Source organism: Cervus canadensis, chromosome 29 (genome assembly GCF_019320065.1).
Source record: "Cervus canadensis isolate Bull #8, Minnesota chromosome 29, ASM1932006v1, whole genome shotgun sequence".
In the NCBI taxonomy this organism is placed as follows: Eukaryota; Metazoa; Chordata; class Mammalia; order Artiodactyla; family Cervidae; genus Cervus; species Cervus canadensis.
Genome location: NC_057414.1, coordinates 40921897 through 40928312, shown reverse-complemented (window position 1 = coordinate 40928312; position 6416 = coordinate 40921897).

Below are 6416 nucleotides of genomic sequence, written 5' to 3'. Positions count from 1 at the left end.
TTTCACTCTCCTCTTTCACTTTCATCAAGAGGCTCTTTAGTTCCGCTTCGCTTTCTGCCATAATGGTGGTGTCATCTATGTATCTGAGGTTATTGATATTTCTCCCGGCAATCTTGATTCCAGCTTGTGCTTCATCCAGCCCCGCATTTTCGCATGATGTACTCTGCATGTAAGTTAAATAAGCAGGGTGACTTGCCTGGCATGAAAGCTAGCCTTCTGCGTGCAAAAGCTGTAACTGTGCTGTGGTTAGTCGCTCAATTGTATCTGACTCTTAGCCCGCCAGGCTCCTCTGTCCATGGGATTCTCCAGGCAAGAATACAGGAGTGGGTTGCCATGCCCTCCTCCAGGGGATCTTCCCAACCCAGGGATCGCATCCAGGTCTTCCACATTGCAGGAGGATTGTTTACCATCTGAGCCACCAGGGAAGCCCATGAATACTGGAGTGGGTAACCTATCCCTTCTCCAGGGGATCTTCCCTATCCAGGAATCAAACTGGGGTTTCCTGCATTGCAGGCAAATTCTTTACCAGCTGAGCTACCAGGGAAGCCCAAAGCTGTAACTGCCAGCACCAAAATCCCGGTTTTGTACCTTGCTTTCCGGGCACTGCCTGCTCCATGTTACTCATTGAGGTGTGTTTGTCACTCTTTCGTCTTGTCCTTTGGTGCGCAGGTGCTTCCAGTACATGCCATTAAGTGTCCCATTCTGTGCCCAACGCGGGAGAAGAAGGTCTGTGGTCCCACTCAGTCTCCTGGGTCATCTCTGCCCTCAGTATGATTTCTTTAGGGAATCTGGTTGCCATGGTTATTGTCATGATTACTACCATGGCCCCAGTCACAATAATAGATCTGTTCTCTGGATCTGGAGCATTTCAGTGGAGAAGAAATGGAAAGGAGACAAGTGATTTAGTTTTGGAGACAACCCAATTGGAATTTTCAGGTATAGGTTCCCAGTGAGTTACTGGAAGCTTGGGAGTGAAGATGAGTCAGTAAGTGGGAGAGAGTTCAAAGGTAGGATGAGAAGAGGGTCTTCCCCCCAAATATCTCCTAATTCATTGAGCCAAAAATCTCCATTGGCTCAGCCTTAGACATTATACTTCAGTAATGGGATGGTAGGTAGGTGGAGTCTCTAGAAAAACTTGTTGTTATATATCTGGAGCCTTAAAAATATTCATCCTTCTTGACTCAGCATTTCTTATCCTAAGAAAACCAGCCAAAGTTCAAAGTTTTATACACAAAGATGCTCTTCATTTTTTGTTGTTGTTGTTTGTGAAGAAGGAAATGCAATTAAAAAATGGAAACTGAGTATCCAGAGGTAAGAAAGTATAGAGTATCACTAGAGCAGTGATTCTCAAGACTGTACTAGAGAGACTTTCCAAGTGGTGCAGTGGTGAAGACACTGCACTTCCACTGCAGGGGCACGGGGTCTGGGTTTGATCTCTGCCTGGGCAACAAACATCAGTATGCCTTGAAGCACAGCCAAAAAATAGAAGCAAAACAGCAGCAACAGACCATTAAAAAGAGACTGCACTATAGGGGTCAAACACTTTTAGGGGGCACCTGAGGACATGCGGGAGGAAGGGCCAGGCAGAGCCCATGTCTTGGCTGCAGTCCGGCCCTGTGAAACAGGGTGTACTCTGCATATTAACTGCAGCTGAGAGAGTGTTGGAGAAGGAAAACTACCTTACATCCCCCTAAGACTTCTTACTGGTGGGTGCCAAGGACGAGGGTGGGATCAGTCCACCTGGGGACAAGCAGTAATAATTTATCACCGATTTAGTGGCATAAAACAGCATTCATCTTTTAACCCACAGATCGGTAGGTCAGAAGTCTGGGCACAACATGTCTGGGTTCTCAGTAAGGTAGAAATTAAAGTGTTGGCTAAGTTGCATTCCTTTCTAGAAGTTTCTGCCACCAGCTAGGGACAGTACTTTTAGTGGGCTCATGTTATTAGGTTAGGACCACCTAGATAATGTCACTTCCTTAAGATCAACTGATTTGGGGACATAATTACATCTGCAAATCCCCTGATAGCAGTGTGAGGAGGGTACTGCTTCAACAGGAAAAGACATTGACCCAATCAGTTCAGTTCAGTTGCTCAGTCATGTCCGACTCTTTGCGACCCCATGGACTGCAGCACGCCGTGCCTCCCTGTCCATCACCAACTCCCGGAGTTTACCCAAACTCATGTCCATTGAGTTGGTGATGCCATCCAACCATCTCATCCTCTGTCATTCCCTTCTTCTCTTGCCTTCAATCTTTCTCAGCATCAGAGTCTTTTCAGATGAGTCAGTTCTTCACATCAGGTGGCCAAAATGTTGGAGTTTCAGCTTCAACATCAATCCTTCCAATGAACACTCAGGACTGATCTCCTTTAGGATGGACTGGTTGGATCTCCTTGCAGTCCAAGGGACTCTCAAGAATCTTCTCCAACACCACAGTTCAAAAGCGTCAGTTCTTTGGCACTCAGCTTTCTTTATAGTTCAAGTCTCACATCCATACATGACTACTGGAAAAACCATTGCCTTGACTAAATGGACCTTTGTTGGCAAAGTAATGTCTCTGTTTTTTAATATTGACCCAGTAGAGCATAACAAAGAAAAAAAGCAGAAGAAGTTGTTAGAAAATGACATGATCTATTTTGAAATATATAATGCCTTCAATATTGGATATGGTTTCATTACATGGTAATTACCAAAATAGTGTCATATAATGGTGAGAGAGTTAAAACATTGTTTGTTCTGGGTGTTAAAAAGGCTAAGAATGACTTTGACCCTTCCTCTCTCTCCCTTTCTGAATTATCATGTTTAATTGCTCAGTCGTGCCCAGCTTTGCGACCCAATGGACTGTAGCCTGACAGGCTCCTCTGTCCATGGGATTCTCCTGGCAAGAATACTGGGGTGAGTAGCCATTCCCTTCTCCAGGGGATCTTCCTGACCCAGAGATCGAACCAGTGTCTCCTGCATTACAGGCCGATTCTTTACCATCTGAGCCACCAGGGAAGTCCCCCAGTTTTTTTTTATTAGCTATTATTACCTAGAGATAAGTGATGAGTGTTGATAGTCAAAGGACTGGTTCTGGTCTCTTCTAGAAAGTTTTCAAGAGCATGTCAAGACTTTCTCTTTAGAATGTGGAATTATTCATCATATATTGTATTCAGATGAAAGGGAAAAAATCTCATTCTACATCCTGTAACAAATGCTTAGTGACCGTTTAGATTGTTTTTTCCTGCAGGTTTACATCCGTTGCCCTTTGCCTTTCCTTACCAAGCAGCAGGAGCTTTTGGTACATCAAAGACAGGGGTCAAAAACTATGGCCCTTAGGCCAGATTTGACCAGTTATCTTTTTTATGAGGCTTGCAAGTCAAGAATGGTTTTTATATTTAAAATTATTTGTTTATTTATTTAATTAATTTATTTTTTTTTGACCATGGTGCATGACTTGTCAGAAAAGGCAATGGTGACCCACTCCAGTACTCTTGCCCGGAAAATTCCATGGATGGAGGAGCCTGGTAGGCTGAAGTCCATGGGGTTGCACAGAGTTGCTCACGACTGAAGCAACTTAGCAGCAGCAGCATGACTTGTAGGATCTTAGTTCCCTGACCAGAGATAGAATCTGGGTTCACAGCAATGAAAGTGTGGAGTCCTAACCACTGGACTGTCAGGGAATTCCCAGTTTTTGCATTTTTAAAGGGATATTCCTTTACTTTGCATTATTACCAACAGTGATTATCAATTTTATTATGATGTTATAATTTAAAAAATAATTTTATTTATTAGTTTTTTTGGCTGCCCTGGGTCTTTGTTGCTGGGCACAGGCTTTCTCTAGTTGAGGCGCATGGGGGCCAGTCTTCGCTGTGGTGAGCAGACTTCTCTTTGCAGTGGCTTCTCATTGTGGAGCACAGTCTCTAGAGTGTGTGGGCTTCAGTACTTGTGGTGTGTGGGCTTAGTTGCTCTGAGGTGTGTTGAATCTTCTGGGACCAGGGGTCAAAACTGTGTCCTAGCATTGGCAGGTGGATTCCTAACCATTAGACCACCAAAGAAGTCCCTCAGTTTTTACATTTTTAAATGGTTGAAAAAAAATGATTTGTGGAAATTATATGAAATGCAAACTTCAGTATCCATATAGCTTTTTTAGAACACAGCCGTGCTTATTTGTTTATGAATGGTTTATGGTTGCATTTGTGCTACAGAGAAAAACTTGAAGGGTTATGATTGAGGCCCTGAAGCCTCAAATATTTACTGTTTGGCTTTGTACAGAAAATGTTTGCAGATGCTTGCCATAGACAGTAATCACTGTCCATCAAATGTGTTGCACGTATATTTTTCCCAGGTTTTTTTTTTTTAGCAAAGGTATTTTTATCTTATTTTCTTCCAGGTGTATTGAGATATAATTGACATACAGCACTGTATAAGTTTAAGGTGTATGGCATAATGATTTGACTGACTTACATCGTGAAATGATGACCACAATAAGCTTAGTGAACAAGTATCATTTCCTAGAGATACAACATTAAAGAAATAGGACAAAAAATTTTTTCCTCGTGATGAGAACTCCAAGGGTTTACTCTTTAACAACTTGCATATATAGTGTACAGCAGTGTTAGTTATATTTATCATGTTGTACATCACACCCCTAGAGAAATCGTTAGGTCGTATTTTGGGGTGGTCCAAGAGGCTCTAGTTCTTTATGTCTCAGTGCAGAAAGAACTCAGAGGCGAAGTGATAGATAAGAAGTGATTTACTAAAATAGAACCCTTGTTCTTACAAGGCTTACAAGTGAGGGGGCAAGAGGGTGCCACACCCCAAGAATTTATTGGGCTACAGTTTTATAATCACAGGAAAAGTGGGGAGGGGAAAAGACCACTTTCTTCCTCATTCTTTTTTTTTTTTTTTAAACTATTTATTTAATTTTTGGCTGCGATGGGTCTCTGTTGCTGCGCCTAGGCTTTCTCTCGTTGTGGGGATTGGGGGCTACCCTTTGCCGTGTTGCTCCGGCTTCTCATTGCGGCGGCTTCTCTTGCTGCGGGGCACCGACTCGAGAGTGCTGGCTCAGTAGTTGTGGCGCGGGGGCTTAGTTGTCCTGCAGCATGCAGAGTCTTCCCAGACCAAGGATTGAACCTGTGTCCCCTGCGCTGGCAGGCGAATTCTTTACCACTGAACCAACAGGGAAGCCCCAATCTGTCTTTTAAGGTTTTTAGGTTCTCTGCTTTACTTAACAAGACCTTCCCAACCTAAGCTTATTCAGCTGTCCTTCTAATATTTCTTTTGTTAACTGCTTTACATTTTACTTTATATACTGATCTGAATCTTTAAAAATTATTTATTTATTTTGGCTATGCCAGGTCTTAGTTGTGGCATGCGAGATCTAGTTCCCTGACAAAGGAGTGAGCCCAGGCCCCCTGCATTGAATCACAGTGGACATCCATCCCTTCTTCCTGTGTCTGATGGCAGTGGCTTCAGGATGGCTCATTTAGTTTGATGTTTCCTACTTGTTTGTGTTATGAATTCATAATCAGAGTCCAGTATTTTTCTTCTAGTTCTGTTTTACTCAAAGTTTTTTAGAAATGGCTGCTGAATTGTGCCCAATTCCACATGAGAATGATTTCCTCTTTTAGTTTGTGAGTGTAATAAAATGTCACTTTTATAATGATGAAATAAAGATTCACTCTAATTTAACAGATTGTGTATTAAAAACATTTACGTACCAGAGAATACTATCAAGAAAGTGAAAAGATAATCCATAGAATAGGGGAAAATGTTTACAAATTATGCATCTGATAAAGTTCTAGTTTCCAGAATATGTAAAGAACTCTTACAACTAAGCAACAAAAAGACTCAATTTAGAAATGGGCAGAGGCCTTGATTATACTTTTCCCTAAAGAAGATATACAAATAACCAATAAGACATGAAACTATGCTTAACCTCATTAGTCATTAGAGAAATGCAAATCATATTACTTCACACCCACTAGAATGGTTATAACAAAAAAGGATGAACAATAGCAAATGTTGAATTTGTGAAGAAGCTGAAACCTTCATACATGCTGATGGGAATGCAAAATTTAGAGCAAACAGCCTGATCGTTCCTCAAATAATTAAACGTAGAGTCACCATGTTGTGGTGCTAAGTTGCTTCAGCTGTGTTTGACTCTTTGTGACTCTTTGGACTGTAGCCCACCAGGCTCCTCTGTCCATGGGGATTCGCCAGGCAACAATACTAGAGTGGGTCGCCATCCCCTTCTCCAAGGGATTTTCCTGACCCAGGGATCGAACCTGTGGCTCTTACGGCTGCTGCACTGGCAGGCATGTTCTTTACCACTAATGCCACCTGGGAAGGCCCTGGGAATTACCATATGATCCAGCAATTCCATGCCTAGGTATATACCCAAAAGAATTGAAGGTATATGCTTATACAAATA